Source organism: Ammospiza caudacuta, chromosome Z (genome assembly GCF_027887145.1).
Source record: "Ammospiza caudacuta isolate bAmmCau1 chromosome Z, bAmmCau1.pri, whole genome shotgun sequence".
NCBI lineage: Eukaryota > Metazoa > Chordata > Aves > Passeriformes > Passerellidae > Ammospiza > Ammospiza caudacuta.
This window is the reverse complement of record NC_080632.1, coordinates 33,564,123-33,578,175: the sequence shown is the minus strand read 5'-3', so window position 1 is coordinate 33,578,175 and position 14,053 is coordinate 33,564,123.

Below are 14,053 nucleotides of genomic sequence, written 5' to 3'. Positions count from 1 at the left end.
TCCCAGTTCTTTGCTGTCAGAGTAGCTCTGGCTTGTCTTCAAATGGCAGATGACAAATTGTACATATATTAATTATTCATTTATTTGTGTCTCAGCTAGTTAGAGTAAAATAGACTCTACGCAAATTGGCACAAAATATATATATGATATTATGTTGTAACCAGGAAGCATTTCTGGCATCAGACATCACCCAGCACCGTGTAGCTGTTTGGTGATTTCAGGTGCACTAAGAACAAAACATGAACAGAAGGGCAGGCCCTCACTGTAAGCTGTTATGTTTAATCACCTGTTCTTTTCCTTTCTGGAGAACTTTGTCCATTGAACGTTGCTGCAGAATGCTTAGCTCTACATCCACAAGAGGGGGAGATAGCATAATCTTTCTTGAAGTTGGTGTAAGTCTGCTGATTTTTGGTGTTGAGGGTCTTGTCTTTCTAGTAGACAAAGTAAAGAAAATTCAAAACTAAGTTACCGCAGTAACAATTCAAGACTCTTCCTGTCGCCTGCTGCTCCATTGTGGCTGGTTGTAAAACCCTCAATAGCAAGTTATAGACTTGGGTGTAACATCTGTTTGTGACAGATTACTGAGGAGCATGAAAAGTTGTGAGGAAAAATTATATTGTACTTTAAACAATACTATTTTCTGTGCATTTAACCTTCAGCTTTGTTACAGATTCTCAGCTTCTGCCTGTCTTACCGCCTAGAGAAATCATTAGGCTAGTGACATTTTGGTAATTTTACTCAAAGTACATTGTTTTCACAAATAATCCATATTCCAAACAACCAACAGCTTCCTGTTTGTGTCTTAACTTTTCTCCTTCCACTTGTGCTGGATTACTTCATGGCCATGAAGATGTGTGACTGCGGGGAATTTGGAAGTACTGGCTGTAACTTTGTATTAGCCTAATGTTGTGGTTAGATGCTGGCTAAGCATCAGCTGCTCACAAAAAACTATTCATTCCTTTTCCTCTACTAGAGGAAGGTTGAAATGAACCTTCAGAGAAGGGGAAAATAACTCTAAAGAGTCCATGTTGAGATAAGGATTAGGAGAAATCACTAAGGGCAAAATAGGCTCAAACTTAGAAAGTAAAAGAAAAATTTATTGTTAACAGAATTAAAAGAGGGTAATGAGAAATAAAATAAAATTTTAGAACACTTTATTCTTCCCAGTCCCTCCCTCTTTCTCACAGATAGTGCAGGGAGACAAAACATGAGGTTTTTGTCAGTTTGTCACTTCTAATTTTCTTCTGTTTGTTTTGTTTGTTTCTTTTGTTGTACTGTGGGGTCTCCCTGTCAGGGGAGACACTTCTCTGTGAACTTCTCCAATTTGGTTCTCTTCTCATGAGCAGCAGCCCCAATCAATCTGGTGCAAATGTGAATGCTTCTCACAGGCAAAACAGGATTCCCAAAACTGTTGCCTGTGTGTCTCTTGTCTGTGTGAGGGCATATTCCTCCTTTTGGCATCCACTCATTCTGTTGTGAGAGCGGACCTCTGCATCTCTCGTGGATCCAGTGAGCTGCAAGGGGACAGCTTTCTTAACTATGGTCATTTACCACAGTTTGCAGAAGAAAATTTTGTCTCTGGCACTGGGAGCACTTCTTCTCCCTCTTTCTTTATTGACCTCAGCGCCTCCATTTTTGTTCTCCTCAGTTGTCTTCCCCTTTTCCTTTTCTCTGACTTGGAAGAAAATTTTTGTCAGTAAGTTTCTTTGTTCTCAAGTTCTATCAGCTGAAAAGCTCTCATGGGGTTTTGCAGTGCTGAAAGGCTGATCTCATCTGTGCTCCATGCCAAAGAGTCACTCGCAGTGTTTCTGCTACTTGGCCACGTGGCCCGCCGGCACCGTGTGGGCAGTTCTGGCCACCATGGTGCTGGCACCCTTCAGCTCCTCTCTTGATGTGGGGCACCAGCAAGGAGATGCCACTACCGCTGTCCCCGCCCTTCTGCCCACAGCGCAGCTGGCTGAAAGCAGCCAGGCAGGCACAGTTCCCTGCAGATCCTGCCGAGATGTCTGCAGCCATGGCAGCCATGTGGCTGTGTGGGAAAGAGAAGCTGCTGCCACCCCTGCCTTTCTGTCGGTGGCACGGCAGGCTGGAAGTGGCCAGGCAGGCACAGTTCACCGCTGGCCATGCTGAGGTGGCAGCAATCAGGTGGCCCTGGCCACGGTGTCTCCTCATCCCTCGGCAAAGAAGAACTTTTGATTTCCTTCTTAAATGTGGCATCACAGAGGTGTAACTGACTTCTCTCATTGGCCTAGCAGCATGTCTATCCTTAGAGCCAGCTGGAGATTGGCTTTGCCAGGCATGGAGGAAGCTTCTCATAGAAAATCACTTCTGTGGCTAGCTTCTTTGCTCCCCACCAAAGCCCAAGCCATGCAAAACCAATGCACCTATTAAATGTCATCAAGTTTTGGTTCTGCCATGTGAGTAGGATCTGACCCACTCTAACCTGTCATTGCTGTGATCCGTTTTTGTTGGGAGATGGTGAATTTTGCGCTGTTGCATGTGGCTGAACTCCAAATAATCTCTTTGTAGTATTAAGCCTTCAGTCTTCTCCTTAAATGTCTACTTCACTGAAAACTTCCTGCAAGATATATATCCTATTTCTCATTAGGAAATAAATATCTTTTATAAAACATGAAGTTGTTTTATGTGCTAACACGATGTTATTGTGAGCAGTATTCCTGAAAAAATTAACTTAGCCCATATAAATACTGTCTTTGCTTTCTAGTTTTTTTAACAACTAGACAAGATGTTTACATGTTGCTTTTGATATCCTGATGATTACCATTTGCCATTTATGGATTTATATTAATAATTCTAACTTTACAGAACTTTTTAAAATGCAAAGGGTAATAATTAGAAACATATGACTAGCAAGAATGTCAGCTGTACATATCGAATATTCAGTATGGCTGGAGTTTTATAGCTGGTTTTGAATTTTTGCAAAGATATGGGAGTATGTGGTAAAAATAAAAAGAACCTTGCAGAGTATTGTACTTCTGTAAAGCCTTTTCTGCAGCTCTGCTACAAGTGTCAAGAGGCACTGCAATTCTTCTTTATTTGCCCAGCACAAGGACATATCCTTCTGACAGACTTGTTGTTTGACCACCATAAGGAAGATTTTCATTGTCTTACAAAATTTTTGATGATTTTGTTTTGCCTTATGCTTCCTTATAGCAAGCAGAAATAGGGAATTTAATAAGGTAACATACAATATCTGTAAAATCTATTATTTAATATAAAATTGTGTCTTAAAAAATTCTCCTGCAGAGTTTTGCACAAAGGTCATCAGATCTGACTCAGGTGCTGTTAGTAGCATTTAATTGTCTCACTGCTTGACCCACAATGCTGTGGAAATAACATTTTGTTCTGTTTCAATGTTGCTTGGAAGGCCAGTTTCATGTGCCTCAGATGTCCTTTGTGAAGTGTTGGTATAGGTGGTGTGTGGGCCTAGGACTTTTTACATCCCCTATCATTAATAAGACTAGATTTTCCCTTCAATTTTGTCTAAATGCATTGAAAAATTAATGATTCGGAGTAGGAAAGAGTTATGGAATACTGATTGTTGGAGAAATGGGATTAGATAAGTATGAAAATTATGAAAAATCAGAAGGAAACAGAATTTAGGGAAATAGTGAATAATGTCTAGTTCTCTGTTTTCCTAGATGTACCTCTTGGTATTGGAGGAAGAGGTCTGGCATCTTCTGCTTGTGGTGTCTGCTGAGTCACCAGGATGAACGCAGCCTGGTTATCCCTGGTGCAAATACCCCCGAACCCACCCGTGTCAAGGGATGAAGACACTGTCCACATGCAACAGTGCAGGAATGTCAGGGGATGTTGAAGAGGTGAATCTTGGTGTTGGATGGCAGACCTTGACTTGCAGAACACACTGCAAGCAGCAGTGCTGCTGAGCTCTGGCCTCAGTTTTCTCTAAGGCCTGAAAAAGAGCAAGAAAGTTGTCAAAATTCAGTGTGCTTTAGTGTAAAGATCAGTATTGGGACTTTAGGAAGGAGAATCCAGCACCCCCAGTGCTGAGACAGAAATCACATTAAAAAGCTTTTGGTACTGACAGTTTTGGCCTATATTGCCATAAAGAAAGTGAGCTTTAGGATATTGTACTGGGGATAATTTTCAGAATTACAGAAGAGTATCAGTCCAATTAAGTGGGCTAAATTTCTGAAAGAAATGTACCACCTATAGTTTGTTAATAAAAAGACAGCTTGCAAAACATTGTAACCACACTTCTTTTAACAGTATTTTATAAATTTTAAGCATGTTTCTTTTATTTATTTTAAGAATAATTTCTTTGCTTAAAAATAGTACAGAAATAATGACAGAAGTGTCTTTAATTAAACGAAAGAAAATATAGATGGGATAAAGGATCTGTCCTTTCTTTACCTCATTGTCTTATGTTCCTCACTCCGATGATATTAACAGATTCTTGCTGTAAAAGAAATTGATTCTTAACTCCCAGGCAGGTCATTATAAAACAGGTTTTAAATCATTTGGTCTTCCCATTTCTGAAATATAGACTTCACTTTAATATACTCTCCATTACCAGCAATAAAAAGCCCATAATTTATGAAAAATGAGCTTTCTCTTCCATATGTTCTCTGATAAGTAGCATTTCTACTCCTCATTCACTTGTCCCACACCTGTTAACCTGCCAAACTGGTACTCAGTACATTGTGAAGATGCTGTTGCATTATTTCTGTTGCATAACCATCTGAAGGTTAAAAACCATGTTAAAGGCTGGCCTCTTGTTTATTAATAAATTCCATTTTTTGATTAAGTTGACACTGACATTTGATCATTCATGGAGGGGATGGATGCACTGGCATGTTGGTATGCCAGACTGCACACACCTTTGTCTTTACACATCACACTTAAAGGCAGACAGGTAAGGTGCATGTAAAAAAATGTATTCTCTCCTGCTGGCAGTGGTGGTAATTTGCCTGGTCTATTCCTGCAAAGTCAACAGAGGCAGGGCAGTTTGGGATAGAACACATTTTCTGCAGAAGAGTGAGCTCACTTACAAAAGAGAGCCTGATGGCAGTTTACAAATTGAACTTCTGTGCATTTAAGACAATATGGCAACATTGGCAGTTAGTGCAGAAGAACACTGTAAATCCCTTCCACATGTAATATTCCATTCCATTCCATTCCATTCTCCCTAAGAAAAAAATTTACCTGTAAATACATCTATGATTATATGAACATATCTTTGTGACTGCCAACTTGCTATAGTATTCTGGACTCCCATGTTAGGACCATGGCCAGATCCTTCTCAATTTAACTCTGGTGGGGTTGTCAGGTACTACTTCAAACTCATGCTCTCCATATTTGTTGTTTTTAATCATCTTCTCAAAGTTTCTTGCAAAGTTGGACAAAATACCTTTTTTCTGAGTTAATTATCCAATCTGAAAAATGATTAAATCTATTCAACCTGCACTAATTTTGAAATTTTAACCTGCTCAAATTGAAATGAGATCAAAACGAGGTGGAATGAATTCCGCAAAGAACAGATAATCAAAAAATGTTATAAAAAAGCAGAATAGGTATTAAATTATGTTCTTTAATCAGATAGAGGCATAGAATTATCTTATATGCAAACAACATTAGGAAAATGTTGATTCTTTAAGGTTATCAGTAAAGTGGATTTCATTTGATAAAGGAAAGTCACATACATTTATATTGCTAGAGAATAGTTGTCCACTGATAATTTCAGTATAATTCACATATGTTTGAAAGCAGTCATTTTCATATACTTGCAAAATGTGTATTTGCATAATGGGAATAAATAGTACGTGTGCAAGAGTGAAGCTGGAAGCTGAAGGTGGCATTCATGGGTAAGATACTGAAGATGATCTGCATCAAGAGCCACACAGTATAAAACTGCTCTCTAGGTTTCTCTGTTCCTTGTGCAAAGTTAAATAGAAAGTAGTCAGGAGGGTGTGGTCATCAAAGACCTGATCTGTCTGGTTAAAGTTATGAGATCACTGGGCTTGCCCTTTACCTGTGCTCCAACAATAATATCTATACTATTTATACCATTTTCCTCTTTCCTCTTAATAGAATTTTTTATGCTATGGGAGACATAGTTGGAGGAGTCAAAACAAATCTCTCTATCTCAAATTTACTCTCAAGATAATATTTTAAAGATGCATTTCTGTGCTATTAGAAGTAGATAGATAACATGGTTAGTTTTTTCTACAATATTATGACTTAGATCTAGCCTTTTAAGATCATAGAGTCATAGATTATTTTGTGTTGGAAGGAATCTGTAAAGGTCATCTAATTTAAACCCCCTGCATTGAGCAAGGTATTTCCTGATAATTTCCAGACCTCACATGTTCAGGACTTTTATATCTCAGTTGCTCTAAAGTACATTTCTTTACAATTTGGTTTAGGTTTGATTGTAATACTTGTGTCTCTCTGCTCTGCTTTGCTGCTCTTTGTCTATGTCAGTGTATTTTAAAGTTTGCGTGTAAACAACTCTTCACCTATTTTTAAAGATGTGCTGGATTTAGCTTTGTCGTGGGCAACATGGAAATCTGTTGTGAAGATTCTTTCTGTGTCTATGTTAAACCATTTTTTGGCATACTTGCCAATGAAAATATTTCCAGTCATTTGTGTTTTCATTCAGGAACATCCTTCCATAGAAAATCTGCACTGTCTGTAACTCTTCCACTCTCCAATTACTAAGAAAGAAAAGAAAGAAAAGGCTGAATGTCAAAATAGAGTCCTATTTCAATTTTGCCAATCCAAAATCTCTGCTGCCCTCTGAATTTACAGGGTTGCTGGGTACCTGTTCTAGGTACTTAAAATTTGCAAAAAGTATTATGAAATATTTTTCCAGTGATAAACTGAGTCTGTTTATAGGCAGGAAAGCTTTGGAAAACACATTGAAGGTACATAGTGGCAATATTTAGACAAATATAAATCTGACATTAAGAAGACTACAAGATGTCTGGAGTTCCCTAGACATGTATTTCTCTTTCTGTCTCATAATTCTATCTTGGGAGACTATGAGGAAGGTCTGTATTTTTCCTGAAATTCCTAATATTTATAAGGAATATCTAGGTAGCTATATGTTTGAAAAGTCTAGACATGTTCTCTTTGCATATATTCACTGTGAACCAAAGTAAGGGCTTACTGTTCATGTAGGTGCAGTTTCCCATGGATTGCATTTGTGATGGAAGCTTTAAATAGTAAATATGTATGTACTTCTATCTGAAAAATCTTGGGCAAAGCCAGGTAATCCATAAATACTTCCCATGGTAGTGAGTAGGCTTGGTTTCCTGCTTTTACCCCAAAGACCTTCCCTACATTTTCAGCTCACTATCTTTTCATTGTACAAACTGATTTTTTTTTTTTTTTTTTTTAATTAAGAAGCAGTGCTTTTATCTGCATCTAAGAGTTTCTGGCATGACCTTGGCATGCATTTAGAGGTATTTGAGGGAAAAACAGACAATTTCCTATTTCATTCTAAAATCAGACAATTTCCTATTTCACTCTATAATTCTGCTTCCATTTCTTTTGCTGATCAGGTCTCCTTTTGATCTTTCCATCTCCCTCATCACCATACCTTCCCTTCAATGCCTCTCATTTTCCTTCCTGTTTTTCTACTTCAGGAAGAAAAAGACACTTTTCAGACTCTTCAGTTCTTGATTTGCCTGATCACTCCTCCATTTCTGCTTTTTTGCCTTAGGACTGCATCTGTAAGACCTATTGTTTCAAAGTGCTCTATGACTTAGTTCTTGTCAGCACCTAATGTTATCTTACCCTGTGCTTGCTTTCAACCTTTGCTCCAACAAAGACTAGCAGTAGGTCTTCCGATCAGCTCTTTTCTCACCAGTCATTTCTCTTACATGAGCTATTGCCTGCTGAATAAGATAGATAATTGGAATCAGGGAATGTTTTCATCTTGTGATTTTGCAGAGCACCATGTACACTTTAACAACACAACGTAATAGACACTGTGACTGTCAATACTGCCTATACATTAAAAGGAAAATAGCAAAGCTACTGACAAGTTTCTGCTCCAAACTGCATTCTTACCAGAAAAGAAGAGTGTGATTTTGATCTTTTGGGCTACTATTTGTTTTACAACATCCACATTGTTAAAGAGGGCTTCTGCATTGCTTGGAATTCCTGAAAAGTTCTATTAAGAGAGATGGCAATGTTTAAATGCTTGATGTACACCTAGAAAATACTGTGTATTTGGCAGAAATAGAGTTCAAACTGTTTTTTAGCAAATATACTGGCACCAGCTTCAGCAGAAAGTGCTATCAAGGTTTAAAAAAAATAAAATTTCACATCCTGTCTCAAAACTGAAATAAGATTTCCAAACTGAAGCAGGACTATGCATCCCTCTATACTTATAAATAAAATATTTATTGGTTGAGAGTGCTGGTCTTTTACTTTAAATATTCCTTTCTTCTTCCACATATTTTTCCTCCTTGCTGATAATCTGCTGCAATAAACTTCAGGGGACAAGATGGCTTGTTTGCTTTTTGATTTAAGCATTTCAAAGAAAGACCTTTTAAAGAAATAGCTACATTGATTAATTTACCCAACATACCTCTGTGTTTGTAGAACACTTTTTTTGCTCTATCTGAATTTACAAACCTTCTTTCCTCTTTTGAAGGAATACTAGAAAAACAAAAGTGTTTTATTTTGCTACTTTTTACTTTCTAGTTGCATTGCTTCTTTGTACTGCCTGTCAAAGATGAAATATTAGTACATTAAACATAATTTCTTCTTTTGTTTTACAGGTGACCTGCTATTTTTGTTTTCTTTCTTTTTTCCTTCCTCAATTATACTAATTGCCAACTGTGTGCTAAATTTTGCAATCTGGGAGGGAATACTTAAAAGATGTGAACTCAATCCTTCTTGATCATTCTTGAGGCTCTACATGGATACATGTTTTGGGGCTATTCTGTGTGTTATGGATGCAGTAGAGGTGGCACAGGGAGTCTTGGGATTAGGTGGCCTTGGGAGTCAGTTTGTGTTTATTTTGGTACTATAGTGGCTTTTGATTAAGACTCTACACAATTCTCTCTTATTTTCTGAGCTCATTTCTTTGAAGGCATCTTATTAATTTGGATTTAACAAGAAGCATGCTGTGCCAGCATTTTTTTTCTCAACACTGTTGAGCTATTTCTTTCTTTTTCTAATCGTAGAAGTAGTTGATAATGCAGATATTACCTTTCTGATGATTCAAGATTATTCTCAACATCACATCCATGGACTTCATGTAGTGTTTTTTTGAGTGCTAGGCCAAGACTAACCAGATTTCAGAGACAAGAAGTTATTCCTGGCATCAATTTTGTTTTTTCTTGAGTCAGTTCTCTTTTTTCCTTTGCCACCTTAAACTGTTATTTTCTCTCATTTATTCATCTCCTTGTTCAAACAAAAATGATGAAAATTCATATAAAATAGCATATGTTTTTGTTTTTCTGAGTTGGCCTTATAGCAAAGAGAGCCTACTGTTCTCACGATCTTTGGCTGCTCAGTTGTTCTGTGTCTGTATTGCAGGGTTTTTCCCTCTCACACCAGTATAAATCACAAGGTGCTGTTGTTAATAATGCCACAGTCAGGATAAATCTAACACTTTTAGCATTCTTTCTGAATTCTTGACTGGGCTTTTAGCTAATGATATGTCAGCATAAACTGTGCAGAAATCAATAATTGCCTAGATCACCATGGACTGGGCCCAAGGTATTATGTGATTTAAAGCATGTTATTTTTTCTACAAAAATGATTTTATGTGCCATTGATTTTAGAGTTATACTGCTGTTTGGGTCCCTCTTCTCTATTTTACTCCTTTTCTAGAGCAATCTTCAAGGACACCATGAACACCCTGAATGTGGAGGGCAAGCCATAGCTTATGATGTACTTATGCCAGCAGCAACATCTGCTGTTTGCTATTTTCTTTGGACTCAGATTTGAGATGGCAGAAATTTGCACATGGTGATCTCTTTGGATACTGGCTTCTGAAAAATGTTTCCCTTGGGTTTTGAAAATGTGGTTATGCTCCGCCATGTGATGGTTTTCTTTAGAAATGTGGGACTCCTGCATATGATCAAGGTTTAATTCTGATATGCACCCTGTTCATTTCTCTCTGCATTTGTGTTTCACAACAACCAAGCTCCAATGACTTCAGTAACAGCATTAATATCTTTAACAGTAAAATAGGACGTGCAAGTGACTTATTTCCTTCCTTTCCTCCCTTCCTGCCTGCCTGCCTCCCTCCTTTTTCAGCAAGCAAACATTGCATCTCTCTGGTTGCGTAGACATGTGCAGATGAAGTGGAATCAGTGAACCAGTCCTGATTTACAACAGTCTTAAATGTACTCCAGACCTGAGGATAAGACATAAAATTCTGTGTTGCAGAGATTTGGAACCCACAAAGTATCTTATCTTGACTGTGTAATGTAGACTGTATTCAACCAGGTTATCACAGTGCTGAGGGCAGCAACTTCTGTTAGTTCAAAGGTAATTATTCTCAGTTTAAGGACACATGAACTTCTCTGACTGCTTCAAGAAACAGAACACAAAATGAAGCAAATGAAATAAAGTAAAAAGATAAGAGGAAACAGAAGCCATATTTGGAATATTAAGAACAAAGAACAGATCCTGTTATGGTTTACACCTTCTCACTGATTTTCAGAAGCATTAGGTGGTTATGCAGGGATGTAGGTTATGGAAAATTGCTTTGAGCTGTTCAAAAGAAGCAGCAAAAATTAATGTGCATCTCTTCATGCTAAACATAAACTTTCCAGTCTCATTGCTCTGTCTTCTGCGGGGGTCACTAGGATAAATGGTTTAAATTCTCTGCATACTTCACTTTATTAATTAGACATGTTTTAGACATCAGGGTACCTGTTTTCTTCACCTTCATTTCCTTCTTGTTTTCATTCTTCCTCATTCTGGATTAAATGATAGCCTGAGAACAGATTTATATAAAGTCATACTGTAATAGTCAGTAAAAATATTGTCTACTGCTTGGGTACACTTGGGTGTATTTTACAAAAGCTACTGAGAAATAGGCAAAAATGGTCTGAGAATGAAAAAAATAAGGCCAGACATACATACAAGGGGAGCGTGCTCCTGCAGGCAGCTCCTCAGCCAGGGAAGTTTGAGTGAAAAAATAGGAAGGGCTTCCTGTTTCTGATTCATACCTCATGAGAGGCTTCTTTAATGATTGCTCTTTTGTGGAGCCAAAGCAATGTTCATTTGCCATTTATTTATGGTTTAATACCAATGCATTAGGATGAAAATTGAACAAGGAATAAGGTTAAATGAGAGGCATGCCATGCTCTGATATAGAAACTACAGTGTTGATGAGTGTCTCAGAAAGCTGAATGGAAAGAAGTATTTTTCCAATAAATCTTGCAAATAACAATAGAAATGAACTGATCACATTTTAGTTTAATGGTACATTTAACTAATTCTGAATTACAGGGGATCTCTTTTGGAAGTGTTTCTCATAGCAGCATTAACAGCAAATGAATTAATTGTGATCAGTGTTATTGCAGTGAATAATTGCAAATAAATTAATATAATTACAGGGAAATAAAAGTGTTAGCAATTTAATTTTTACATTTAATTCTTCATTGCCAAGATCCTATCTATTCTCTCTTGCAATAAGGTCTCTCTGCTTGCTCCTCCTTATCTCACTGCTTACGTAGAGTTTGTAATTCTGGTGGTTCACATGTATGGTTATTGTAATTCCCAGGGGGTTTTGTTCATTTGTACCTGTCTGCGCACATCTCTAGACTTCTAATGTGGTATCAGAGATGTCCTCATAAATCTTAGGGAACTGATTGACTATCAGTGATTTTGCTGAGTTTTACAGAGGAGAAAGAAACTGTAAAACTTGCCCATGGTTGTATTTGAGCATGTGAATAATGGTTGCAGCCCAACAGCCTTTTTTCCTATCTCCACTCATTTTTGCTGACATAAGTCTAAAATAACTTGTTCAAGGTCACTGGAATTACATCAATATAGAATTAGGGTAAATAAGAGAAAAAACAAGTTTCCATGTGCATATCTCCTAGGAGAGCTTTTAGGATTTGATGGTTGAGTCAGCAAACTGAAGAATAATTTTCCTTATTTCGTAAATGCAATTAAAAAAACAAGCTAAAATTGTTTTGACTTTTCCACTCATATTTCCTCCAATCTAATATTAATGAATCCCATAAGGAAGATTCCTCTGCCTATGTGATTATACAACTCATATTTGTAGATTTGAAGGAAGAATAGAGAAGAAGGATTTTGGAGTCTAATGGGGAATCCTTATTGGATAAAGCAAGGAGAGGACTTTGACCTATGTTACTTGAAAAGCCCTTATTAAAGGTAACAGGATTATTTAAGCTTTAGCTTCCTAAGTATGGGTATTTAAACCTAGTGGAGAAGCTAGTCAGAAGTTTTATTCATTTTTTTTTTAGTGTTCGAGGATGTTGCTGGTTTTAGAAAGAAATTTTGAGATTTCTCTGTGAATGTCATGGGAAATGTCAAGGGAACTTGCTTTTTCAGTCTCTCCAATTAGATATCATTTCAAAAACAGGCTTTCTTAGAAGGATCAGGATGTTAGTGCTTGGGTGAAATCACTTTAATTAAAGGTAGGTAGGGCAATTCCTGAATTTAGGAACCAGTATAGTCCAGCATGCAGTATAAAACAAACGGAATATTTTATTATTTTTTCTTGATGATACCTGATGAGCCTGGCCTGTGATGGCTGAGCGTGGGCTACCATGTATGAGAAGAGACATCTGCAGACCTTCCCATGCAGCTTTGAAGGAATGGTCTGCAGCGCATGCCACCACAGCAGATACCACAAAGACTACGATTTTTATTACCCTACTGATAGATTTTATATCTGCACATTGCAGGAAGGCTCTCCTGGGTCTCAGATTTCCATGAAGAATGTTCTTTAAACATCCATTCTACTATAATCCTTAATAATGCACAATACTTTCTAACTATTAAGCTCTATTGCAAGAATCACTTTTGGCTTCAAAGTATGGATTGTGAGTTGGCAGGTGTTTTGCTCCAGTGAAACCACTTATCTGTTTCTGCATTTGTCACCAGTCTTGCTTTATCAGAAGGAAAAACTGGCCATAAGAGAGAGCTGAGAGGCTTTTCATTGAAAAAAAACCAAAGTGCTGAACATACCCCATGACTTCGATACAAAATCCTTTGTGAATTCTAGTCCCCAATTTTTAGCTATGCAGGTAATTGGTGCTTGGCAGCTCATTCCTGTTGTATTTCTTTGGCTTAGCTTTGTGTTAATTACCTAAATTTACTCATTTAGAGGTAACGCTGCACGTGGCTTGGCAGGCACGTTTTCCTAAAGAGACTTTCATGTATGCTTTCTGCCTGCACTGGAAGCTGCATTTAGTGCACTGTACTTCAAAATGTTATTGTTTGCTTTTAGTCAGATAAACAAATATTATGATAATGAAAAGTCCATGAACAAATGGTGACAACAGCAGAGCACTAAACATAAGAATTAATTAGCAAGAACAGTCAGCTATCCCAGATGTCTGATGTAATTTTGAAGAGACAACTTGAAATATTTAAGGCATTGAAAACACTACTTTAGGAGAGTGAAAAACACCCATACACTTTAAGATCTAAATTACAAATGTGATCTCTCTCTCTTAGCTACTGACTCATAAATGAATGATACCAAGACTTACATGCCTACAGCTCATCAGCTGAAATGAAAAGGCTATGCCTTTGCCAGTTTTCTGACCATATGTTTCTTCCCAGTTCTGAATTTTTGTCAGGATGGGCCAGGAGCCAATGGGAGCAAGGATTCCTCTCATTGTCAGTAGTTCAGACCTGCACACATTGCACCAATTTCTAATATTTTGTTTTGGAAAGTGGACCCAGAACTCATAAAGTGTCATGCTGAAGCACAAGAATTTCCATTATGTCTATCTTTTCCTCCATTTTGTTTACCACAGTCTTTTCTGTGCAACAACTGCCATGCACATCTGTTCTTACATTGCTGAGGTTTCAAGAGCACATTTATAAGCCAGTT